This window comes from Artemia sp. Qi Xiang Cuo, chromosome 4 (assembly GCF_049724085.1).
Source record: "Artemia sp. Qi Xiang Cuo chromosome 4, ASM4972408v1, whole genome shotgun sequence".
NCBI lineage: Eukaryota > Metazoa > Arthropoda > Branchiopoda > Anostraca > Artemiidae > Artemia > Artemia sp. Qi Xiang Cuo.
The window spans coordinates 39,626,487-39,653,922 of NC_142797.1; the positions used below are offsets into that span (position 1 = coordinate 39,626,487).

Consider the following 27,436-nt stretch of genomic DNA (forward strand, 5'->3'; position numbering starts at 1 on the left):
TCGTAAAGAAAATTAAACAAGTTTTGAGAAAGCCATTTAACTAGATAAAATTAAATTAATATGCAAATTTGGTTTTAATTATTCATGTACTGTGAGCCAAGATCAAAACCTGAATTTATTCAAAAATATTCAAAAATTAAATAAAAAAACAAGTTTTTTTAACTGAAAGTAAGGAGCGACATTAAAACTTAAAACGAACAGAAATTATTCCGTATATGAAAGGGGCTGTCCCCTCCTCAACGCCTTGCTCTTTACGCTAAAGTTTGACTTTCTCACAACTCTATTTTTTTAAACAATAAAAAACTTGTGTCTCACAACTTTATTTTTTTAAAAATAAAAACTTTAGCATAAAGAGCGAGATGTTGAAGAGGGGAAAGTCCCTTTCATATACGGAATAATTTCTGTTCGTTTTAAGTTTTAATGTCGCTCCTTACTTTCAGTTAAAAAAAACTTGTTTTTTTAGCTAATCTTGAAAAGAGTCGACTGAGTACTTGGTCGTTTTTTTAATCCTACTGTGTGTCAATTTAGATAATTTTCTTTCCAAGGTGGTAAATCAAACAGTTCGTGGTAACGAACTGTAAGTAAGGAGCGACCTGGCTCAATAGTAACCAAAACTCTAAAAAACGGAATTTTGGTACCAATAGATACATCAAAAGAATCGGATTTTAATTCTGATTTCAAATATATATGTTTCATCAAGTTTAATCTTACCTATCAAAAGTTACGCGCCTGAGAAAATTTAGCTGATTTTCGGAAAAAGGGGGAAAGACCCCCTAAAAGTTATAGAACCTTGATGAAAATCACACCATCATATTCCGCGTATCATAGAACCCTACTGTAGAGGTTTCAAGCTCCTATCTACTAAAATGTAAAATTTTGCATTTTTTGAAGTTCCCGGGAGGAGGGCTGAAAGTTATGAACTTTACCCAATGTTAACATATAGTATTGGTTATTGGGAAGTATACAGTACAGACGTTTTCAGGGGAGATTTTTCCTGGTAGTGGGGGGGGGGGGCCAGACAGGGACGTACGCAGGGGTGAGGCCTCCGGGCCCGGGCCCCCTCGAAATCTCACGATTTTTTTCATTTTCCCATAATTTTCTGTTTTTTCTCACAGAATAATGGGTTTGAAGGATTTGCCCCCCCCCCGAAACAAATTGCCCCTCCCGAAACAAATTCCTGCGTACGTGCCTGGGGTCGGGGTTATGTAGGAGTCCATGAAGGACGTTTTCATGGGGGAAGGGACATTGCTATGAAGGGGACGCCGGATTTCCCAGCATTATTTATAAAAGGATCAGCAATTAAATATAAAAAAACAAGTTTTTCAACGGCAACAGCAGCAACATCAAAACTTTAAACGAACAGAAAATATTACATATATGATTGGGTTCAACCCCTAGTCAATACCTCACTCTTTAAGCCAGAGATATTTTAGTACTTTCATAAGAGCTATTTATTCTAATTAACGGCCTTTGTGATTAAGCGGTAATTTTTAAAGAATTGGAACAAAATTCCAACTTTTGCTTAAAGAGCAAGGTATTGACTAGGGGGCGAACACCCTAATATATGTTTTAAAAATATATGAATATAGAAGTTCGTTGCGTAAGTTAATTCGTAAGTTACGTATATTTATTACTAATAAATACGTTCGTAAATAAAATGAAACAAGTTTCGAGAAAGCCATTTAACCAAATAAAAGTAAATTAATATGAAAATTTTGTTTTAATTATTCATGTACTGTGAGCCAAGATCAAAACCCGCATTTATTAAAAAACGTTCAGAAATTAAATAAGAAAAAACAAGTTTTTTTTACTGAAAGTAAGGAGCAATATTAAAACTTAAAACGAACAGAAATTATTACGTATATGAAAGGGGCTGTCCCCTCCTCAATGCCTTGCTCTTTATGCTAAAGTTTGACTTTCTCACAACTCTATTTTTTTTAAACAATAAAAAACTTTAGCGTAAAGAGCGAGGCGTTTTGGAGAGGACAGCTCCTTTCATATACGGAATAATTTCTGTTCGTTTTAAGTTTTAATGTCGCTCCTTACTTTCAGTTAAAAAAAACTTTTTTTTTTATTTAATACTATAAGGATACAAGTGTAACTTGAAAGCGTTGAACTCCCAGCATTAGTTTTGACATTTCTTTTTCAGGGAGGATACTAATAAGCAATCATGCCAGGGTCTAACGTGTTTTCGTCAGTTATAATTTCCACTCGGTTACGCCCATGCACTTAAACCCTACTCCAACCCAACTACACATTGTGGTCGTCAGAGATAGTTATAAGTTATACCAAGGCTTGGTACTGAATTTTGGAAATCATACAAATTTCAAGATTTACCTGACCGTTCTCGGGTATAGGTATTAATCTATGATTAAAGACTAGTTCTCATTAGTATTCTCATTTGGATAGAAGGAAAGCCTACCAGTGGCTTGTTACTTTCATCCAACAGTGGAGCCAGCAGCTGTGTTGTCAGATGGGCTTGTTTTCCACCACTCAGGTTTGTTTTAGCCATCAAAGGTGGGCAGAATTTTGGAGTGGGCTTGAGGACCGTGGGGCGAGAACATGGGCTTTTTTGTACAAAAATGGGCTTATTTTGGGCTTATTTTGACTAAAAGTTTGGACAAAAATTTTAAAAGCATGGTGGCTCAGCCGTGGTTATGCACCAAAAAGACAAAAAGCCCTCCTTTAGCGCGTAAAACGCTTTCTATTTTGAAACGTTTCTCCATTAGGAATTTATTTCTGCATGGCTGAGATGGCTCTGCGTTAGGAGTCTTACATGTACAAGGTATTTTATTGCTGCTCATATTAAGGCAAGACTTGAATTTTATGCAGATCTATCTTTTTTTTATATATTTGACAGATCTGGCCCAATCATTTTGTGGCTTAGGCTTACTCTAGAATTGGGGCTGTTGGTAAAAAATCATGTCAAGAAAACATTATACTTTGTAATATGCATATTTCCCTACTTGTAATGGTATATACCTAGAGAAGGAAACATGCTAAGAAAACAATTCATACTTGATAATTAATATACAGAAATAAGTGTTGCTTATATCTTGCTTGTAGCCCTGCTATACAATACCCCCAGGCCATCCCCCTTAATTTGCAAATACATGGCTGAAATTCATCCATTGTACCAGTAAATTTAATCAACTTTTACAGAACAAAACCAGAAAAACAAGTTACTGATAGAAGGCAGAATGCATTAGAAATATCTAATTTGGGTTATATATTTGCACATTAGGAGAAGGAGTTAGGGATAAAGTATAGCTGAGATACATGCAATATGTTATCTACAATTATTCTGCATATTATGAATTGTTTTCTAAACATGTTTCCTTCTCTACATTTCCTTCTCTAGACTGTTGTAATTAACACTTTTTAACTGCAAGTTTATTATACTTTACCCCCCCCCCCTAATATGCAAACATACATTGGTGCCCATAGGCTGAATCATAGGGGGGGGGGTCTTACCTGGTCTAATTGGAACTTCCAGTGCTGTATAATTAAAATCTCAAGACAAAATATCATAGGCAGCACAATAGTGCTGCCTAAGTAAAGAGCAATGTGGGCACAATATATTGTTGTTGTTTTTTTTTAGACCAGGGCACTTTCTTATAGAAAGAAATGTCACAGGAACTTCAAAAAGAGCTCATGGAGGGCAACCAGCTCCCCTCCCCCATGTCAATCACTTCCCCAAACACATCCAATCAAAATTTTAAGATAGCCATTTTGTTCAGCATAGTTTAAAGGTCCAGAAATTATGACTTTGAGAATGCCCCCCATAACCCTCAGAGCAGTAGTCCAAAGAGAATATAACAACATCCTCAGTAATCAAATAAAAGAAATATTTAGGTAGACTTTGAACTAAATCAAAACAAAATATGAGCATGTGAGCTTTCAAAAAGGTGACAAAGCAATATCTCAAGAACAACTTATATCAATAAGTTAGATCTTTAAGAGTAGATTGTGGGGGATTTTGAACTAGCCAGAAGGCACTATGTGTATACTTTTAGTACTAAAACTACAGTTACTATAACTAAGGATGCTAAGAATACTAAGGTGAAGGTGCCCCCCCCCCTTGTTCCCCCTTATGGGTGCCCATGGAGTATATATTCTGAATTATATATGGTAAAATTATAGACAAGCTATTTGTTGCTATATTGGGAAGGGGTGAGGTTACAAAAATGAAGCTTTCTGGGATGGGTGGTACAGACTAAAGTATGTCCTTGAAAGATATTTTGAAGTAGCCAACCCATCTCTACACCTTTCCCCAATAGAGGGCACTAATATTTAATTACCTTTAACAATTTTTATTTGATAAATGTGAAGCAACGTAAAAGAAATAGTTTGATTTAAAAAATGTACAAAAAAAGGAATTTCATATTTGTAACTTTGCTAAATATAATAAGTTTAATATTCAAAGCTCAGGAAACACAATTCATTATTGTAGGAAAAAAACCCTTGATATGAATTTTGAACCCTTGAAACCGTTTTTATGCTTAAAATTTTGTTCTAACAACAGGAATTGCATTTTCAAACTAAAACCAGGGAAAAAGAAACTCAAAATTAAGATATAATGTTGTTTTGTCAAAATTCCAAGACTTAGAAATCAGAAATGGTTTAACATAGTAGAATGGCAATACCTTCCCAGAGCATGTTTCTGGCCCTGGATACATCACTGAAAGTTTTGTTTTCCTAACCTAACTCATATATGAGTGAAACGAATATATTTAATAGGTAATTGTAGTCTTTTATTTACCGATTGCCTTTTAATGTTTCTCAAAAGTTTCTTAGAAAAAACTCTTTTAAACTTTCGTTTTGTTAATAGACCGAACAATGGTATAAGTGTTGCTCTATTGTTTCTTACAGAAACACAAAGATTATAGTTAGGGAGTAAGCATAAATATGGTGTTAAAAATATTTGTACTTAGTACTTCATAGTTGTTGGTAGCTTTTTCCTGTATTTTGATACAAATTTTATGTATCTTCTCGTATTAATCTGATCATAGGCAGCACAATAGCGCTGCCTAAGTAAAGAAAGATGTTGACACAATGTATTATTTTTTTTCTCCATACCCGGGCACCTCGTATCGAAGCAGTTGTCGTAGAAACTTCGAAAAGGGCTCATTCGATTGGAAATTGCGGTGGCTAGTGCCCTTTTTAATAGTCAAAAGTGATTGGAGGGCAACTAGTCCCCCCCACCCCCATCATTCCCCCAAACACATCCAATCAAAATTTTGAGATAGCCATTTTGTTCACCATAGTTGATTTTCAGATAGAAAATATGTTTTTGAGGAGGACAATCCCCCACAACTCTTAGGTCTAGGGTTTTAAGTTATGCCCTGAGGACATATAAGAATGATGTTGGCGCAATGTATTATTTATTATTTTTTTCCTTTAGAGCAGGGCACTTCGTATAAGTTGTCGTAAAAACTTCGAAAAGGGTAAATTCAATTGGAAATTGGAATGACTTGTGCCCTTTTTAATAGTCGAAAGTGATTGGAAGGCAACTAACACCCCTTCCACGCCCACCATTTCCCGAAACACATCCAATCAACATTTTGAGATAGCTATCAAGTTTTTGTGTGTGTGTGTTAGTTTTTGTGTGTGTGTGTGTGTTAGTTTTTATGTGTGTGTAAGTGTTTCTGTGTGTGTAAGTTTTTGTGTGTGTGTGTAAGTTTTTGTGTATGTGTAAGTTTTTGTGTGTGTTTAAGATTTTGTGTGTGTAAGTTTTTGTGTTTGTTTTAGTTTTTGTGTGTGTGTAAGTTTTTGTTTGTGTTTTTTTTTTTTTGTTTTTGTTAGTTTTTGTTTGTGTGTGTGTGTTTGATTTTTTGTGTGTGTGTAAGTTTTTGTGTGTGTGTAAGTTTTTGTGTGTGTAATTTTTTGTTTGTGTGTGTGAGTTTGTGTGTGTGTTTAATTTTTTGTCTGTGTGTAAGTTTTTTGGTGTGTGTATGTTTTTGTGTGTGTGTGTAAGTTTTTGTGTGTGTGTGTAAGTTTTTGTGTGTGTCTAAGTTTTTTGTGTGTTTCTAAGTTTTTGTGTGGGTGTCTAAGCTTTTGTGTGTGTGCAAGTTTTTGTGTGTGTGTAAGTTTTTGTGTGTGTAAGTTTTTGTGTGTGTGTGTGTATGTTTTTTTGTGTGTGTGTAATTTTTTATGTGTGTGTAAGTTTTTGTGTGTGTGTAAGTTTTTTTTTTTTGTGTGTGTGTGTGTAAGTTTTTGTGTGTGTGTAAGTTTTTGTTTGTGTTTTATTTTTTTTTTGTGTGTTAGTTTTTGTGTGTGTGTCTGTAAGTTTTTGTGTGTGTGTAAGTTTTTGTGTGTGTGTGTGTAATTTTTTTTTTTTTTTTAATTTTTTTTGTGTTTGTGTAAGTTTTTGTGTGTGTGTAAGTTTTTATGTGTGTGTGTAATTTTTTGTGTGTGTGTAAGTTTTTATGTGTGTGTAAGTATTTGTGTGTGTTTTAGTTTTTGTGCGTGTGTCTAAGTTTTTTTTTGTGTGTAAGTTTTTTGTGTTTTTAAGTTTTTTTGTGTTTGTGTGTTTTTGTGTGTGTAAGTATTTGTGTGTGTGTGTAAGTTTTTGTGTGTTTGTTTTTTGTGTGTGTGTGTTATTTTTTGTGTGTGTGTAAGTTTTTGTGTGTGTGTAAGTTTTTGTGTGTGTGTAAGTTTTCGTGTGTGTGTGTAAGTTTTTGTGTGTGTGTAATTTTTTTTATGTGTGTAAGTTTTTGTGTGTGTGTTTAGTTTTTTGTGTGTTTGTAAGTTTTTTTGTTTTTTTTTTTTTTTTTTTGTGTAAGTTTTTTTTTTTGTGTGTTTGTAAGTTTGTGTTTTTATGTAAGTTTTTTTTTTTTCTAATTTTTTTTGTGTGTGTAAGTTTTTTTTTGTGTGTTAGTTTTTGTGTTTTTTTAAGTTTTTTTGTGTGTGTAATTTTTTGTGTGTGTAAGTTTTTTTTGTGTTTGTGTAAGTTTTTGTGTGTGTGTAAGTTTTTGTGTGTGTGTAAGTTTTTGTGTGTGTGTAAGTTTTTTTTTGTGTGTAAGTTTTTTTGTGTGTGTAAGTTTTTTTGTGTGTGTGTAAGTTTTTTTGTGTGTGTAAGTTTTTGTATGAGTGTAAGTTTTATTGTGTTTGTGTAAGTTTCTTTATGTGTGTTAGTTTTTGTGTGTGTGTAAGTTTTTGTGTGTGTTTAAGATTTTTTGTGGGTGTAAGTTTTTGTGTGTGTAAGTTTTTGTGTGTGTGTTAGTTTTTGGTTGTGTGTAAGTTTTTGTGTGTGTGTAAGTTTTTGCGTGTGTGTAAGTTTTTGTGTGTGTGTGTGTGTAAGTTTTTGTGTGTGTGTAATTTTTTATGTGTGTTAGTTTTTGTGTGTGTGTAAGTTTTTGTGTGTGTGTTTAAGTTTTTTTTTGTGTATAATTTTTCTTGTTTGTTTTGGTTTTTTTTTGTGTGTGTGGGTAAGTTTTTGTGTATGTGTAAGTATTTTTGTGTGTGTGTAAGTTTTTTTTTGTGTGTGTAAGTTTTTGTGTGTTATTTTTTTTTTGTGTGCTATTTTTTTTGTGTGTGTGTGTAATTTTGTTTGTTTGTTTTTTTTAGTTTTTGTGTGTGTGTGTAAGTTTTTTTGTGTGTTTATGTTTTTGTGTGTGTTTAAGTTTTTTTTGTGTGTTTGTGTGTGTGTAATTTTTTGTGTGTGTGTGTAAGTTTTTTTGTGTGTGTAAGTTTTTGTGTGTGTGTAAGTTTTTGTGTGTGTGTGTAATTTTTTGTGTGTGTGTAAGTTTTTGTGTGTGTGTAAGTTTTTTTGTGTGTGTAATATTTTTTGTGTGTGTTATTTTTTTTGTGTTTTTTATTTTTTGTTTATATGTTATTTTTTGTGTGTTAGTTTTAGTGTTTGTGTTAGTTTTTTTTTTTGTGTTATTTTTTTTGTGTGTGTGTAAGTTTTTTTTTTTGTGTGTAAGTTTTTGTGTGTGTGTGTGTTTAAGTTTTTTTTTTGTGTGTAAGTTTTTGTGTGTTTGTTATTTTTTTTGTGTGTGTTATTTTTTTTGTGCGTGTGTAAGTTTTTTTGTGTTTTTTAGTGTTTGTGTGTTTGGATTTGTTTGTATTATTTTAATTTTTTATGTGTTATTAAGTTTCTGTTTGTGTGTGTGTAAGTTTTTGTTTATGTAAGAATCTGTGTGTGTATGTGTAAGTTTTTGTGTGTGTGTAATTTTTTGTGTTTTTGTTTTATTTTTTTTGTGTGTGTAAGTTTTTTTTTTTGTGTGTAAGTTTTTTTGTGTGTGTAAGTTTTTCTGTGTGTGTAAGTTTTTGTGTGTGTGTAAGTTTTTTTGTGTGTTTAAGTTTTTTGTGTGTGTGTAAGTTTTTGTGTTTGTGTAAGTTTTTGTGTTTGTGTGTGTGTGTAAGTTTTATGTGTGTTTATGTTTTTTTGTTTGTGTATGTTTTTGTGTGTTTTTTAGTTTTTTTTTTGTGTGTAAGTTTTTTTGTTTTTTTAAGTTTTTGTGTGTGTGTAATTATTTGTTTTTGTGTAAGTTTTTTTTTTGTGTTTGTTATTTTTTTTATGTGTGTAAGTTTATGTGTTTGTGTGTGTAAGTTTTTGTGTGTTTGTGTAAGTTTTTGTGTGTGTGTTATTTTTTTTGTGTGTTTATGTTCTTATGATTTTGTATGTTTATGTGTGTAATTTGTTTTTTGTGTGTAAGTTTTTGTGTGTGTGTAAGTTTGTTTGTTTTTGTTATTTTTTGTATTTGTTTGATATTTTTTTATTTTCTGTAATTTTTTTTATTTTTGTTAGTTTTTGTGTGTGTGTAAGTTTTTTTATGTGTGTGTAAGTTTTTGTGTGTGTGTAAGTTTTTTGTGTGTGTGTAATTTTATTGTGTGTGTAAGTTTTTGTGTGTGTGTGTAAGTTTTTGTGTGTGTGTGAGTTTTTGTGTGTGTGTGTCTGTAAGTTTCTGTGTGTGTGTAAGTTTTTGTGTGTTTGTGTGTAAGTTTTTGTGTGTGTGTAAGTTTTTATGTGTGTGTGTAAGTTATTGTGTGTGTGAAAGTTTTTATGTGTGTGTAAGTTTTTGTGTGTGTGTAAGTTTTTGTGTGTGTGTCTAAGTTTTTTTGTGTGTGTAAGTTTTTGTAGGTGTGTAAGTTTTTTTTTTTGTGTGTTAGTTTTTATGTGTGTGTAAGTTTTTGTTTGTGTGTGTAAGTTTTTTTTTGTGTAAGTTTTTTGTGTGTGTGTGTAAGTTTTTTTGTGTAGTCGTAAGTTTTTGTGTGTGTGTAAGTTTTTGTGTGTGTGTAAGTTTTTGTGTGTGTGTGTGTAAGTTTTTTTGTTTGTGTAATTTTTTTTTTTTTGTTTTATTTTTTATGTGTTTGTTAGTTTTTTTGTGTGTGTGTAAGTTTTTTTTTGTTTGTTAGTTTGGTTGTGTTTGTGTATGTTTTTGTTTGTGTTTGTGTTTTATTTTGTGTGTGTGTGTATGTTTTTGTGTGTGTGTGTAATTTTTTATGTGTGTGTAGGTTTTTTTTATTTTTGTAATTTTTTGTGTGTGTGTGTAAGTTTTTTTGTGTTTGTGTAATTTTTTTTGTGTGTTTAAATTTTTTTGTTTGTTTTATTTTTTTTGTGTTTAAGTTTTTTTTGTGTGTGTGTTTAAGTTTTTTTGTGTGTATGTGTTCATGTTTTTGTTAGTTTTTTTTTTTGTGTAAGTTTTTGTGTGTGTAATTTTCTGTGTGTGTGTAAGTTTTTGTGTTTGTAAGTTTTTTGTGTGTGTGTAAGTTTTTGTGTGTGTGTGTATTCTTTTTTGTGTTTGTAATTTTTTTTGTTTGTTTTTTTTTTTTTTGTTGTTTAATTTTTTTTTTTTGTGTGTATTTTTTTTTTTTTTTTTAATTTTTTTTGTGTGTTTTTAATTTTTTTTTTTTTTTTATGTTTTTTTTTTTTTTTAATTTTTTTTGTTTGTGTTTATATTTTTTTGTGTGTAAATTTTTGTGTGTGTGTTTAATTTTTTTTTTGTTTTTGTAAGTTTTTTTGTGTTTGTAATTTTTTGTGTGTGTGTAAGTTTTTGTGTGTTGTGTAAGTTTTTTTTTGTGTGTGTAAGTTTTTATGTTTGTGTAAGTTTTTGTGTGTGTGTAAGTTTTTGTGTCTGTGTGTAAGTTTTTATGTGTGTGTAAGTTTCTGTGTGTGTGTAAGTTTTTGTGTGTGTAAGTTTTTTGTGTGTGTGTGTTTAAGTTATTGTGTGTGTGAAAGTTTTTATGTGTGTGTAAGTTTTTGTGTGTGTGTTAGTTTTTTTGTGTGTGTCTAAGTTTTTTTGTGTGTGTAAGTTTTTGTGTGTCTGTAAGTTTTTTTGTATGCTTTTTAGTTTTTGTGTGTGTGTAAGTTTTTGTGTGTGTGTGTAATTTTTTATGTGTGTTTAAGTTTTTTGTGTGTGTTTGTAAGTTTTTGTGTGTTTTCGTAAGTTTTTGTGTGTGTGTAAGTTTTTGTGTGTGTGTGTTAGTTTTTTTTTGTGTGTGTGTGTGTGTTTAAGTTTTTTGTGTGTGTAAGTTTTTTTTGTGTGTTTAATTTCTTGTTTGTGTGTAAGTATTTTTTTGTGTGTTTTAGTTTTTGTGTTTGTGTTAGTTTTTGTGTTTGTGTGTATGTTTTTGTGTGTGTTTGTGTGTTAGTTTTTGTGTGTGTGTGTGTGTAAGTTTGTGTGTGTATGTGTAAGTTTTTGTGTGTGTGTGTAAGTTTTTTTGTGTGTGTAGGTTTTTTTATGTGTGTAATTTTTTGTGTGTGTGTTTAAGTTTTTGTGTTTGTGTGTAAGTTTTTGTGTGTGTGTAAGTTTTTGTGTGTGTGTAAGTTTTTTTGTGTGTAAGTTTTTTTTGTGTGTGTGTGTAAGTTTTTGTGTGTGTGTATTTTCTTTTGTTTGTGTTAGTTTACGTGTTTTGTTAATTTTTTTTGTGTATTTTAATTTTTGTTTGTGTAATTTAGTGGTGTGGGTGTTTATTAGTTTTTTTGGCTTGGTAATGTATTTTTTTTGCTTTATTTTTTGTGTGTTTGTTATTTTTTTTTTTTTTTTAAGTTTTTTTTTGTTTTTGTAAGTTTTTGTGTGTGTGTTAGTTTTTGTGCGTGTGTTTAAGTTTTTTTGTGTGTGTAAGTTTTTGTGTGTATGTAAGTTTTTTTGTATGTGTGTATATTTTTGTGTGTGTAAGTTTTTTTGTGTGTGTGTAAGTTTTTGTGTGTGTTTGTCATTTTTTGTGTGTGTGTAAGTTTTTTATTGTGTGTAAGTTTTTTTGTGTGTGTAAGTTTTTGTGTTGTGTGTAAGTTTTTGTGTGTGTGTGTAATTTTTTTTTGTGTGTGTAATTTTTTGTGTGTGTGTTATTTTTTTTGTGTGTGTGTAATTTTTTGTGTGTTTGTAAGTTTTTGTGTGTGTGTGTAAGTTTTTGTGTGTTTAAGTTTTTTTTGTGTGTGTGTGTAATTTTCTTTTTTTGTTTAATTTTGTGTTTTTTTTTTAGTTTTTGTGTGTGTTTAATTTTATGTGTGTGTTTTAGTCTTTTTTTGTGTAATCTTTTTTTGTTGTTATTCTTTTGTTTGTGTTTGGTAGTTTGTGTGTGTGTGTGTAAGTTTTTGTGTGTGTGTAAGTTTTTGTGTGTGTGTAAGTTTTTTTGTGGGTTTGTAAGTTTGTGTGTGTTTGTAAGTTTTTGTGTGTGTAAGTTTTGTGTGTGTGTGTGTGTGTAAGTTTTTTGTGTGTGTAAGTTTTTTTGTGTGTGTGTAAGTTTTTGTGTGTGTGTGTAAGTATTTATGTGTTTGTGTAAGTTTATGTGTGTGTGTAAGTTTTTTTGTGTGTGTAATTTTTTTTTTGTGTGTAGGTTTTTGTTTGTGTGTAAGTTTTTTTTTTGTTGGATAGTATTTTTTTTATTTTTAAGTTTTTTTTTGTGTTTATAAGTTTTTGTGTAAATTTTTGTGTGTGTAAGTTTTTTTGTGTATCTAATTTTTTATGTGTGTGTGTGTAAGTTTTTGTGTGTGTGTGTAAGTTTTTGTTTGTGTTAGTTTTTGTGTGTGTGTAAGTTTTTTTGTTTGTGTGTAAGTTTTTTTGTGTGTTTAAGTTTTTGTGTTTGTGTAAGTTTTCTGTGTGTGTCTGTAAGTTTTTGTGTGTGTGTGTGTAAGTTTTTGTGTGTGTGTAAGTTTTTGTATGTGTGTAAGTTTTTGTGTGTTTGTGTAAATTTTTGTGTGTGTGTAAGTTCTTGTGTGTGTGTGTGTAAGTTTTTGTGTGTGGGTGTAAGTTTGTGTGTGTGTGTAAGGTTTTGTGTTTGTGTGTAAGTTTTTGTTTGTGTGTGTGTAAGTTTTTGTGTTTGTGTGTAAGTTTTTTTGTGTGTGTGTAAGTTTTTGTGTGTGTGTAAGTTTTTGTGCGTGTGTGTAATTTTTTTGTGTGTGTAAGTTTTTGTGTGTATGTTAGTTTTTCTGTATGTGTGTAAGTTTTTTTGTGTGTAAGTTTTTGTGTGTGTCTGTAAGTTTGTGTTTGTGTGTGTTAGTTTCTGTGTGTGTGTTAGTTTTTGTTTGTGTGTAAGTTTTTGTGTGTGTGTAAGTTTTTATGTGTGTGTAAGTTTTTGTGTGTGTGTGTGTAAGTTTTTTTGTGTGTGTAAGTTTGTGTGTGTGTGTAAGTTTTTTTGTGGTTATGTTTTTTGTGTGTGTTTGGTTTTTTTTGTTTGTTTGTGTTTGTTTGTTTGTTTGTTTTTGTGTGTGTGTATTTTTGTTATTTTGTGTTAGTTTCTGTGTGTGTGTAAGTTTTTTTTTTTTTTAATTTTTTTTTTGTGTGTGTAAGTTTTTGTGTGTGTGTGTAATTTTTTGTGTGTGTGAGATTTTGTCTGCGTGTGTAAGTGTTTTTTTGTGTGTGTAAGTTTGTGTGTTTGTGTAAGTTTTTTTGTGTGTTAGTTTTTTGTGTGTATGTGTAAGTTTTTGTGTGTGTGTGTGTAAGTTTTTTTGTGTATTTGTAAGTTTTTGTGTTTGTTTGTATGTTTATTTGTGTGTAAGTTTTTTTTGTTTGTGTAATTTTTTGTGTGTGTGTAAGTTTTTTTGTGTTTGTGTAAGTTTTTATGTATGTGTAAGTTTTGTGTGTGTGTAAGTTTTTGTGTTTGTGTAAGTTTTTGTGTGTGTGTAAGTTTTTTTGTGTGTGTGTAAGTTTTTTTGTAAATTTTTGTGTGTGAGTAAGTTTTTGTGTGTGTGTAAGTTTTTATGTGTTTGTAAGTTTTTGTGTGTGTGTAAGTTTTTGTGTGTGTGTAAGTTTTTGTGTGTGTGTGTTAGTTTTTGTGTGTGTGTAAGTTTTTGTGTGTGTTTAATTTTTTGTGTGTGTGTAAGTTTTTTTGTGTGTGTGTAAGTTTTTTTGTTTTTTTTAGTTTTTGTGTGGGTGTAAGTTTTTGTGTGTCTGTAAGTTTTTGTGTGTGTGTGTGTAAGTTTTTGTGTGTGTGTAAGTTTTTGTGTGTGTGAAAGTTTTTGTGTGTGTGTGTAAATTTTTGTGTGTGTGTAAGTTCTTGTGTGTGTGTGTGTAAGTTTTTGTGTGTGGGTGTAAGTTTGTGTGTGTGTGTTAGTTTTTGTGTTTGTGTGTAGGTTTTTGTTTGTGTGTGTGTAAGTTTTTGTGTGCGTGTAAGTTTTTTGTGTGTGTGTAAGTTTTTGTGTGTGTGTAAGTTTTTGTGCGTGTCTAAGTTTTTTTGTGTGTGTCTAAGTTTTTGTGTGTGTGTGTAAGTTTTTGTGTGTGTGTAAGTTTTGTGTGTGTGTGTGTAAGTTTTTGTGTGTGTGTAAGTTTTTGTGTGTGTGTGTGTAAGTTTTTTTGTGTGTGTAATTTTTTGTGTGTGTGTAAGTTTTTATGTGTGTGTAAGTTTTTGTGTGTGTGTGTAAGTTTTTGTGTGTATGTGTAAGTTTTTGTGTGTGTGTGTAAGTTTTTGTGTGTGTGTGTCTGTGTGTAAGTTTGTGTGTGTGTGTGTGTGTAAGTTTTTGTGTGTGTGTAAGTTTTTGTGTGTGTGTGTGTGTATGTTTGTGTGTGTGTGTGTGTGTGTGTGTGTGTAAGTTTTTGTGTGTCTGCCGATTTTGAAGTTGGAAAAAATTAAATATGAATTTTTTGTGTTTTAAGTGTTTCATGACATTCTGATGTAAAAAAAAGTATTTCTTGGTGTAGAGGCATCCTAAAAGCTTTAAAGTAAAGTTGTGGGTGAAAAGGATGGCTACTTCAAGTTTTAAAATAGGTTAAAGTGGGGCATTAAGAAAAGAACTTGCTCTGAAATGCCTCTTGAAAGTATTGCTTGGTGTTGAGGTATCCAAAAAGCTGTAAAGTAAAGTTTTCGGTGAAAAGGATGGGTACTTCAACTTGTAAAATGGGTTTTGGACGGACATTAAGAAAAGAACTTGCTCTGAAATGTCTTTGAAAAGTATTGCTTGGTTTTGAGTTATCCGCAAAGCTGTAAATTAAAGTTGTGGGTGAAAAGGATAGATTCTTCAACTTTTAAAATTGGTTTAGGAAGGACATTATGAAAAGAACTTGCTCTGAAATGCCTTTTGAAAAGTATAGCTTGGTGTTGAGATATCCAAAAAGCTGTAAAGTAAAGTTGTGGGTGAAAAGGATGGGTACTTCAACTTGTAAAATGGGTTTAGAAGGACATTACGTAAAGAACTTGCTCTGAAATGTCTTTTGAAAATTATTGCTTGATGTTGAGGTATCCAAAAAGCTGTAAAGTAAAGTTGTGGGTGAAAAGACTGGGTACTTCAACTTGTAAAATGGGTTTAGGAGGGACATTATGAAAAGAACTTGCTCTGAAATGCCATTTAAAGAACTTGCTCTGAAATGCCTTTTGAAAAGTATTGCTTGATGTTGAGGTATCCAAAAAGCTGTAAAATAAAGTTGTGGGTGAAAAGGATGGGTACCTCAACTTTTAAAATGGGTTTAAGAGGGACATTAAGAAAGGAACTTGCTCTGAAATGAATTTGAAAACATTACATAGAGTTAGGTTGTACGTAGGCTTAAAACACTTGTGTTTTAAGTGTGTTTCATGACATTCTAAGATGTAAAAAAAAAAAAAAAAGTTAAAAAATTGGTCACTACAAACATTATTTTTCTAATAGTAGAAGTTGCGACACACATATCTTTATCATTCCCATTTTGAATTTGAAAAATATTAAATATGAATTTCTTGTGTTTTAAGTGTGTTTCAAGACATTCTATAAGATGTAAAAAAAAGTTAAAAAAAAAACAAAAAAAAAATTAAAAAAAACTCAAAAAAGAAAAAAAAACTCAAAAAAGTTATGGGGGGGGTTAGGTGGGATGGAGGAGGTGGAGGGGTTGGAGGGAGGGTGGAGGGATAGGGTTGAGGGATAGGGGTAGGACTTGGGGCCCAGAAGCTGTAAAGTAAAGTAGTGGGTGAAAAGGATGGGTACTTCAACTTGTAAAATGGGTTTAGGAAGGACATTACATAAAGAACTTGTTCTGAAAAATATATTTGAGGGGGAGCCAAAAGTTGGGGGGGGGGATGGAGCCCTTTTGTGTCTCAAATCATCTTCTAAAATGCCTCAAACTGTTTCGCCCAAATAATTCCCTAAAATGCCTAAAATGGTTTGGCCCAAATAATCCCTAAAATGCCTAAAACGGTTTCGCCCAAATAATCTCTAAACGTAATTTCAGCGTGTTCCCTTTGTTTTTACATCCCTGCGCTGTCACATTTGAAATTCCTAGGAAACCCTTTCCCGCGCTAATCTCTTCATCTCTAAGATCAAAACATTCGCCCGGAAACAATTCTCCTGGACGAACACCAAAGACATTAATAAACTTCGCCCGGAAACAATTCTCCTGGACGAACACCAAAGATATTAATAAACTTCGCCCGGAGACATTTCTCAGAAACGTGTTCTCCCTGGGGATTCCATGCCCATATATGGTGTCCCCGTCGGACTGACAGCACAGGTGTTCTCCCTGGGGACTCTATGCCCATATATGGAGCCCTGTCACGAGATATTAGGTCATTCCTACTTAAGTATCCCCTCCCAATTTCATATGGATTTGCGGGGACATATAGGAAGCACTGAAGCGTATAAAGTTAAATAAACTTTTTCAAGGTAATTCCCTAGGGCAGTCTCAAGGTTGAACGAACATTGTCAAGGTCGTTCTCTATTATACTTACATGGAGGCTTATGGAAGCAGTGTAGCGAATCAGGTTGAATGAACTTTATATAGGTAATTCCCTAGGGCAGTCTTGAGGTTGAACGAACTTTGTCTAGGTCATTCTCTTTTATACTTCTATAGAGGCCATAGGAACTACTGAAGCATATCAAGTTGAATGAACTTTATCTTGGTCAGCCTCTAGGGCACTCTTGAGGTTGAACGAACTTCATCTAGGTCATTCTCTATTATACTTCTATGAGGCAATAGGAACCACTGAAACGTATCAAGTTGAATGAACTTTATCAAGGTCATCCCCTAGGGCACTCTTTGGGTTGAATGACCTTTATCGTATCAAGTTGAATGAACTTTGTCTAGTTGATTCTCTATTATACTTCTATGGGACGTGTAGGAACCACTGAAGCGTATCAAGTTGAATGAACTTTATCTAGGTCACCCCCCAGGGCACTCTTGAGCTTGAATGACCTTTATCTAGGTCATTCTCTATTATACTTCTATAGAGGCCATAGGAACCACTGAAGCGTATCAAGTTGAATGAACTTTATCTAGGTCACCCCCTAGGGTACTCTCGAGGTTGAATGAACTTTATCGTATCAAGTTGAATGAACTTTATCTAGGTCATTCTCCATTGAGGTTCCGTTTCCATGGAGGCCATAGAAACCACTGAAGCGAATCAATTTGAATGAAGTTTATCAAGGTCATCCCCTAGGGCACCCTTGAGTTGAACGAACAGATTTCTTTGGCCTTGAGTGTCGATATAAATTTCTTCAAATTAAAATTTTTTATAGTTTGAAAAGCTGAACTTCAAGGATGTATAGTGTTTTCAATTGTGAATTGTTTGGCTTGAAAAAGTCATCTTCTGGAGTGATTTTTGTATGTGTGTTTTTTTTGCTTACTACAGATCGTAGAAAAGTCTCTTGTTATCACTGGTACATCAAACCACAATATGTATGCTTACAATAGAGACATGTGGCGCAATACATTATGCGTTATAAACAAACTAGGTTTAGATGATAGAGTGATACCCCCATTCTATGATGGAGGGAAGGATCTATCCATGGTACAAGAGGAAGTTAGAGAAATATGTAGTTTTTTGGTGTAATAGCATTATACACGAAATGGAATGTACCCACCGATAAACTTTTAATCAACAAATGCAAATCTGATATACCTATATTCAACTTGGAAGATTTTAATTGTGAGGTTTTTCCGAGTAAAATACACAACCCAGAGGACGAGGTTCGATTTTTTAGCAGATGGGTGCCGATAAATATTCTTTCTCGTAATATATGTATAAGATATCCTAAGAACAAGAAGAACAACAAAATCCGTGATATAGATTGCGATCACACCAAGTGGATGATTTACGATGATGAATTTTGATTACACCCATCACTCCCATTACTATCCAACGGTCTTTTTAAAGACCATCAAATCTATAAACACTTCGTAACCATGGTCATATGAATCCTTTCTGTGCATTGACAGAAAACAAAACATCGCATCGTACTAGTCTGAAATAGTTTTTTTTTACCATGTAAAAAAATTCACAAAGGGTTTGATGCAATGAGCGGCCAGGTTTTTTTAAGTTTAAACGAAAAGTAGTAAATGCAATTTCATTTTGATTTTGATGCTGGATAAAAATTCATTCATTTTTATAGAAACTGCAATAGTTTCACGAGAACCATCTTTTAGCGTATTTTAAGTTTATATGCAAAGTATTAAATGCAAATTCATCTTGATTTTGAAATTCATTCATTTTTATGGAAACTGCAATTGTTTCACGGGAAGTATCTTTCAGCGTGTTTTAAGTTTAAAGGAAAAGCATTAAATGGAAACTCATTTTGATTCTGATGTTGGATAAAAATTCAGTCATTTTTATTGAAACTGTAATAGTTTCACGGGAAGTATCTTTCAGCTTGTTTTAAGTTTAAATGAAAAGTATTCAATGAAAATTAAATTTTATTTTGATGTTGGGTTAAAATCCATCCATTCTTATAGGAAGTGCAATAGTTTCACGGAAAACATGTTTTTTTTAACTTCTTTTTTTATTATTTTTTTTAACATCATATATTTTTTCATCTTTTTTTTACATCTCTTAGAATAACAAGTAACATACTTAAAACATAAAAAAATCACATTTAATATTTTCCAAATTCAAAATGAGAATGATATAGAAATGGTACTCGTGACTTTTACTGTTAGAAAAATATTGTTTGTAGTAGCACTTTTTTTTTAACTAATTTTTTTTAGACTTTGAAATTATTCAACTTTTTTCAACATCATTTGTCAGATACGTCGGATAACAATGACAAAATCTATGTATTAGAATAAAAAAATTCTTTATCAACATCTTTTGTCGCGTACGTCAGAGAAAATGGATAAAATCTAAGTATCAAAGTGAATAAATTCATTATCAACATCCTTTGTCGGATATGTCAGATAAAATTGACAAAATCTAAGTATCAAAGTGATTAAATTCTATATTAACAGTTCTTTCTTGGATACATGGGATAAAATTGACAAAATGTAAGTATCAGAGTGAATAAATGCTTTATCAACATCCTTTAAATGCATTATCAACATCATTTGTCGGGTATATCGGATAAAATTGACAAAATCTAAGTATCAGATTGAATAAATGCTTTATCTACATCATTTGCCGGATATCTCGAATAAAATGGGCAAAATCTAAGCATCAGAGTGAATAAATTCATTATCAACATCCTTTGTCGGATATGTCGGATAAAATTGACAAAATCTAAGTATCAGAGTGATTAAATTCTATATCAACATCTATTTCTCGCATACATGTGAAAAAATTGACAAAATATAAGTAGAAGAGTGAATAAATGCTTTATCAACATCCTTTAAATGCATTATCAACATCATTTGTCGGATATATCGGATACAATTGACAAAATAAAAGTATCAGATTGATTAAATTCTATATCAACATCCCTTTCTCGAATACATTGGGTAAAATTGACAAAATCGTAAAAAATTGTAATCATAAAATTGTAAAATTGAATAAATGCTTTATCAACATCCTTTGTCAGATATTTCGGATAAAATTGACAAAATCTAAGTGTTAGAGTGAATGAATTTTTTTTATCAACATCCTCTGTCAGATACATCGGATAAAATTTACAAAATCAAAGTAACAACTTAAATAAATGCTTTATCAACATCATTTTTCGGATATGTCGGATAAAATTGACAAAATCTAAGTATCAGAGTGAATAAACGCATTATCAACAACCTTTGTCGGGTATGTCAAATAAAATTAACAAAATCTAAATATCAGAGTCATTAAATTCTATATCAACATTCTTTTCTCGGATACATGGGATAAAATTGACAAAATCTATGTGTCGGAGTGAATAATTTTTTTTACCAACATCTTTGGTAAGATACGTCTAATATTATTGACAAAATTTAACTATCAGAGTGAATAAATGCTTTATCAACATCCTTTGTCGGGTATATCTGATAAAATTGACCAAATCTAAGTTTCAGATTGATTAAATTCTATATCAACATTCCTTTCTCGAATACCTGGCATAAAATTGATAAAATCTAAGTTTCAGAGTGAATAATTTTTTTTATCAACATCTTTTGCCAGATACAACGAATAATTGACAAAATCTAAGTATCAGAGTGAATAATTGCTTTATCAGCATCCTTTGTCGGATATGTCGGATAAAATTGACAAAATCTAAGTATTAGTTTGAATAAATTTTTTTCATCAACATCCTCTGTCAGATACATTGGATAAAATTGACAAAATTTAAGTATCAGATTGAATAAATGCTTTATCAAAATCATTTCTTGGATATCTCAGATAAAATTGACAAAATCTAACTATCAGGGTGAATATATTCATTATCAACATCATTTGTCGGATATGTCGTATAAAATGGACAAAATCTAAGTATCAGAGTGAATAAATGCCTTATCAACATCCTTGAAATGCATAATTTAAGTACCAGAGTGAATAAATGCATTATCGACATCCTTTGTCGGGTATGTCGGATAAAATTGACAAAATCTAAGTATCAGGGTGATTAAATTCTATATCAACATCCTTTTCTCGGACACATGAGATAAAATTTACAAAATCTAAGTGTCAGAGTGAATAATTTATTTTATCATATGAAAAAAAATTGTAAGTAAGTAAGTAACAAACTCTTTCTTGAATTCACCCCTGGGGCCTAGTGAGAGAGACATCCAAAAAGCTAGATTCAGTTTTTTTTTTATTAAAACAAGTGCTACCATTTATTTCAATTAAGGTATAGATGGCAGCACAACTTATTTTCCCTTCACCCGGGCACCCGCAGCCAACTTACAATACCACCCTTTTTTTCAAATAACTGCATTCACGTTATGTTCATTTATTCCCTTAGCGTGGCGCGGATTTTTTTCAAAACTTATTTTGAAAAAAAATTTGTTAAAAAAAAGTGCTACTACAAACAATATTTTTCTAATAGTAAAAGTCACGAGTAACATTTCTATATCATTCTTATTTTGAATTTGGAAAAAATTAAATGTGATTTTTGTATGTTTTAAGTATGTTACATGTCATTCTAAGAGATGTAAAAAAAGTTGAAAAAATAGATCATGTTAAAAAAAATAATAAAAAAGAAGTTAAAAAAACCTGTTTTCCGTGAAACTATTGCAGTTTCTATAAGAATGGATGGATTTTTATCCAACATCAAAATCAAATTTAATTTTCTTTGAATACTTTTCATCTAAACTTAAAACACGCTGACAGATACTTACCGTGAAACTATTGCAGTTTCTATAAACATGACTGAATTTTTGTCCAACATCAAAATCAAAATGAGTTTCCATTTAATGATTTTCTTTTAAACTTAAAACACGCAAAAAGATGCTTCCCGTGAAACTATTGCAGTTTCTATAAAAATGAACAAATTTCAAAATCAAAATGAATTTGCATCTAATATTTTGCATATAAACTTGAAATGCGCTAAAAGATGGTTCTCGTGAAACTATTGCAGTTTCAATAAAAATGAATGAATTTTTATCCAGCATCAAAATCAAAATGAAATTGCATTTACTACTTTTCATTTAAACTTAGAAAAACCTGGCCGCTTATGGCATCAAACCCTTTGTGAATTTTTTCACATGGTACAAAAAAAACTGTTTCAGACTAGTACGATACGATGTTTTTTTTCTGTCAATGCACAGAAAGGATTCATATGACCATGGTTACGAAGTGTTTATAGATTTGATGGTCTTTAAAAAGACCGTTGGATCGTCATGGTGATGGGTGTTATAAAAATTCATCATCGTTCATCATCCACTTGGTGTGATCCCAATCTATATCACGGATTTTGTTGTTCTTCTTCTTCCTAGGATATCTTATACATATATTCCGAGAAGGAATATTTATCGGCACCCATCTGATAAACAATCGAACCTCGTCCTCTGGGTTGTGTATTTTACTCGGAAAAACCTCACAATTAAAATCTTCCAAGTTAAATATTGGTATATCAGATTTGCATTTGTCGATTAAAGGTTTATCAGTGGGTACATTCCCTTTCGCGTATAGTGCTGTTATTCCAAAAGAACTACATATTTCTCTAACTTGCTCTTGTACCATGGATAGATCCTTCCCTCCATCAAAGACTGGGGGTATCACTCTATCATATAAACCTAGTTTGTTTATAACGCATAATGTATTGCGCCACATGTCTATATTGTAAGCACACATATTGTAGTTGATATGCCAGTGATAACAAGAGACTTCTCTACGATCGGTAGTAAGCAATAGAAACACACATTCAAAAATCACCCCAGAAGATGACTTTTTGAAGCCAATCAATTCACAATCGAAAACACTATACATCCTTGAAGTTCAGCTTTTCAAACTATAAAGAATTATAATTTGAAGAAATTTATATCCACACTCAAGGCCAAAGAAATCTGTTCGTTCAACTCAAAGATGCCCTAATGGATGACATTGATAGAGTTCATTACACTTTATATGCTTCAGGGGATTCTATGGTCTCTATAGAAATGGAACCTCAATGTAAAATGGGCTAGATAAAGTTCATTCAACTTGATATACTTCATTTGTTCCTATGGCCTCCATTGAAGTATAATAGAGAATGACCTAGATAGAGTTAATTCAACTTGATACGATAAAGGTCATTCAACCTCAAGAGTGCCCTAGGGGGTGACCTAGATAAAGTTCATTCAACTTGATAGGCTTCAGTGGTTCCTATGGCCTCTATAGAAGTATAATAGAGAATGACCTAAATAAAGGTCATTCAACTTCAAGAGTGCCCTGGGGGGTAACCTAGATAAAATTCATTCAACTTGATACGCTTCAATGGTCCCTATACGTCCCATAGAAGTATAATAGAGAATGACCTAGATAAAGTTCATTCAACTTGATACGATAAAGGTCATTCAACCTCAAGAGTGCCCTAGGGGGTGACCAAGATAAAGTTCATTCAACTTGATACGCTTCACTCGTTCCTTTGTCCTCTATAGACGTATAATAGAGAATGACCTAGATAAAGTTTGTTCAACCTCGAGAGTGCCCTAGGGGGTGACCAAGATAAAGTTTATTCAACTTGATACGCTTCAGTAGTTCCTATGGCCTCTATAGATGCATAATAGAGGACGACCTTGAAATGGTCGTTAAACCTCAACAGTGCCCTGGGGGATGACCTATATAAAGTTCACTCAACTTGATATGCTTCAGTGGTTGCTATGGCCTCTATAGAAGTATAATAGAGAATGACCTAGATAAAGATCGTTCAACCTCAAGAGTGCCTTAGGGAATGACCTAGAAAAATTTCATTCAACTTTATATGCTTCAGTGGTTCCCATACGTCACCGAAAATCCATATTAAATTGGGAGGGGGTACTCACTCTATTGATAACATGTAGAATGACCTAGGGTATAACCTAGATAAATTTCATTCTACTTGATATACTTCAGTGGTTCCTATAGGTCTCTGCAAAGTATAATAGAGAATGACCTAGATAAAGATCGTTCAACCCTAAGAGTGCCCTAGGTGATGACCTAGATAAAGTTCATTCAACTTGATACGCTTCAGTGGTTCCTATACGTCCCATAGAAGTATAATAGAGAATTACCTAGATAATGGTCATTCAACCCCAAGAGTGCCCTAGGGAATAGCCTTGACATCTGCTCTGGAAAGGTACCAAGGAATCTAATGTCACCAAATAGAACGGCAAGGAACGTAATGTCACCAAAGTATTACCTAGATATCTACTCTAACCCCCCTCTCACGCCCACATTTTTCCCAAACACATCCAATCAAAATTTTTAGATAGCCATTTTTTTTTCACGTAGTTTAAAGTTCAGGAAATTATACTTTTGAGCCGGACACTCCCCCCACAGTCTTCAGGGCAAGGGTTATAAGTTATGCCCTGGGGCTTATAAATTTTTAGTGAGACCTTTGTCTTAGAAACTTGAAAAAGAGATCTTTCGATTGGAAATTCAAAGGGCTAGTGCCCTTTTTAATAGTTGAAAGTGATTAGAGGGCAGCTAACCCCCCTCTCAGGCACACTTTTTCCCCAAGCGCATCCAATCAAAATTTTTAGATAGCCATTTTATTCAATGTAGTTGAAAGTTTTGGAAATTAGGTCTTTAAGGATGAGAACCCCTCCCCCAAAAACCCTCAGGGCCCTGGGGGCATGTAAGGTTTTTATAGAAAGCGATGTTGTAAAAACATAAAATAGGGCTCATTCAATTGGAAATTGAAGGGGCTAGTACCCTTTTAATAGTCGAAGTTGATTGAAGGGCAACTAACCTCCCTATCACTAACCTCCAGATATCTATTTTGTTCAACGTAGACGAAAGTTCTGGAAATTAGGTCTTTTAGGATGATAATCCCCTCAGAGCCCTCAGTGCAAAGGTTGTAAGTTATGCCCTGGGGGCATATAAGGTTATTGTAGAAAGTTGTTGTCGAAATTTCAAAAGGGTTCATTTGCTTGAAAATTGAAATTGCCCTTTTTAATAATCGAAAGTAAGTGGAGAGTATTTGACCCCCTCCCACGTCCCACCATTTCCCAAACACATTCAATCAAAGTTTAGATACAGCCATTTTGTTCAACGTAGTTGAAAGTTCTGGAAATTATGTATTTAAGGATGACAAACCCCCCAGAGCCCCCAGGGCAAAGGTTGTAAGTTATGCCCTGGGGGCATATAAGGTTTTTATAGTTAGACCTGTCGTAAAGACTTCAAAAGTGGCTCATTCAATTGGGAATTGAGAGGGCTAGTGCCTTTTTTAATAGTTGAAAGTGATTGGAGGGTAACTAACCACACTTTCACGCCCACCATTCCCCTAAACACATCCATTGAAAATTTTCAGATAGCCATTGTGTTCAACGTACTTGAAAGTTCTTGAAATTAGGTCTTTGAGGGTGATATCCCCCCCCCCCCCCGCCCGCCGGGCTAGGGTTGTAATTTATGCCCTGGGAGCATATAAGGTTGTCATTGAAAGCGTTGTCATAGAAACTTCAAAAGGTCTCATTTAGTTGGAAATTGAAAGGGCTAGTGCATTTTTTAATGGGAGAGCGACTAACAATTTTCGCAACCACATCCAATAAAAATTTTGAGATAGCCATTTTGTTTAACGTCGTTGAAAGTTCGGGAAAATATGTCTTAGAGGAAGACAACCACCCTCACAGCCCTTAGGATAAGGGTTGTAATTTATGCCCTGGGGGCATATAAGGTGTTTATAGAAAGCGTTATCGTAGAAGCGCAAAAAGGGCTCATTCGATTGCAAATCAATAGGCCGAGTGCCCTTTTTAATAGTCGAAAGTGATAGGAAGGCTTGAAATTTTATAGTAACGATAGATGTGGGTATAATGTATGATTTTGTTGTTGTTGTTGTTTTTGTTTAGACCAGGGCACTTCGTATCAAAGGAGTTGTCGTAGGAACTTCGAAAAGGGCTCGTTTGATTGAAAATAGAAAGGGTTGATGCCCTTTTTAATAGTCGAAAGCGATTGGAGAGTAACTAATCCCCTTCCCACGCCCACCCTCCCATTTGCCTTTATGTTTAAAAACTAAATGTTGCCTTAAGACTAATTCAAAATGCATTGTGTTAATGCTAATTCCCAATAAGGTATCTCAGCTGTATCTTAACGACGACTGAGGGTATTATGTTCAAACTTTCGGGGCTAATTCTGCTCTTAAATTTAACAAAGTCAAAATAGCGTAAATGTATCCAACCTATCAAAGAAAGTAAGCAGATTTTTTTGCGAATGGTATTAAGTTTTCCATTTCAGGTCAACTAGAGGAGGTACGAAACGAAATTAAACACTACTGTTTGTGTCCAGATTTTTAAAAGGGTGTATGTTGTTAAAAATTGCTGAAAATTTTTCTCCAGCATACAAATAGCAGACCAAACTATAAAGTCTTAAAAAAACGAAAAGATTTAAAGTATTATTTTTTTCTTCCCTGAAAAGACTATGTCAATATAAAACAAACAGAAATTAATTTAAAAAACTTTTTCCTCGAAATAAATTTTTCAAAGAGGAGTAAAGAATTCTATTAAACAAAAATGAGCAAAAATCAAATCAAATAATCTATGAAGCATGAAACTACCACAAATCAGCAATGATAAATAAATGAAACCCAAAACGAACAAAATTACAATAGATAACCGAGTCAAACTGAAAACGAGCAGAAATTAACATAAGTTGGGCTCAAAACCCAACCTTCCCAAATACCTGAACATAATTTGCACTTTACTGAAACAAATACAAATGAATGTGTATTGTCAGTTTAATATACATATACTGATATTTAGTAATTAAAATGTTAATATTATTTGATTTATTAAATTTATAAAAGTAAGAACAATTATATTTTTTCAGTAAAGTGCAAATTTTGTTCTGGCCTTGGGAAGGCATAGGGGTTCTGCGCCCAACTTATGGTAATTTCTGCTCGTTTTGAGTTTGACTCGCTTATTTATTGTAATTTCTGTTCGTTTTGGGTTTCATTTATTCATCATTGCTGATTTGCGGTAGTTTCACGCTTCATAGATTATTTGATTTTATTTTTGCTCATTTTTTGTTTAATGGAGTTCTTTACTTTTCTTTGAAAAACTTATTTTGTGGAACAAGTTTTTTAATTAATGAATATAAATGAATAAGTACTTTAGCACTCGAAATCGTAGTAATGGACACAAAATATAAAAATTAATTGCTGTACAAACACTTACTGTGCTTTTCCTTAAATAAAGTCCCAAAAATCACGGAAAATACGAAAATTAATAAGAAGATGATGGTCAATCAAATAACACTGTCTTATCTATAATACTAGACTTTACTAGATCTTATTTTATTTGTATGCAATTAATCCTGAGCAAGAGGTCATATTTACAGAAATTGCATAAAACGTGATTTCCCATAAATAATTCACGACACTGCGACAACTATGAAGAATAGACATTGGTACAAGGGTTAAAAAAATCAGTTCTTTTATATATTAATATAAAGAATGAAAAAATACATTTTTTGTTTTTTGTGAAGGGGTCACCTTTAATTCCATACATTATGGAATTTTAATTTTTTGCATAACGATCAGTCAATAAAAAAACTTGTCAGTACCAGCCTTTTAATTGCTAAAGAAAACCTAGATAAAGAACCTCACATTTTGTCCAGAGGATTTAAGGGGGAAGGGTGGGGGATAATAAAAGCCTTAGTCTCTTATTTGTTTCAAACTTACAGCCACAATTCCCTGGGTTAAGGGCACCCAAATGCAAAATATGTTTTAAGTTTGGGGTGCAGGCTCCCTAAAACGGAGCTGAAAAATAGACAGGAAACTTTTCTCCAGTTGGCTCATATCTGACTTTCTTAAGTTTTTGGGCCAAAGGGGTCCCGATGCACAAGTAAAAATGGATGTGTTCTGATTAACCTAAAAATGGAGCCCAAGGAAGACCCAACAACAATTGTTTGACTCAAAAGTATTAAAGCTAACATCATTAGATTCCTAGGCCAAGGGGACATTAACCTAAAAAAAAATGGGTTGGGTGTCTAGCCATTTTCCAAGGTAGACACCGACCAGCATGGTGCTCATATATGTAACTACACGGTCGAACTAGGCTCTAATGCACAAATAAATGAAACAAAAATAACGTGAAAAATTTTTTTTTGTCACAATCGCTGTTCAGAAAAGGGTATAACACTTTTTGTTTTCTCAGTCACTTCAAACCTAGGAGTAGAGAGGGGGGTGCTACTCCGAACAGTACATAATTTATGCATGTTTTTATGGTTTTCTCAGTGAGAATGAAAAAACAGGAATTTTCTCACTTGAAAAACCCTAAACCACGTGGTCCTGTCACGAGTA

At 32.6% G+C, this 27,436-nt stretch overlaps 1 protein-coding gene across 1 annotated transcript in view; it reads right to left on the reverse strand.

Annotated features, from left to right (window-relative positions):
* The window catches only part of LOC148953102 (facilitated trehalose transporter Tret1-2 homolog), a 64,876-nt gene extending 38,491 nt beyond the window's left edge, over positions 1–26,385 (reverse strand). Inside the window, exon 1 of the mRNA XM_089087526.1 lies at positions 26,310–26,385. The gene's annotated coding sequence lies outside the window, so the exon portion shown is untranslated. The remainder of the gene's footprint in view (positions 1–26,309) is intronic.
* Positions 26,386–27,436: the final 1,051 nt, after the last annotated feature.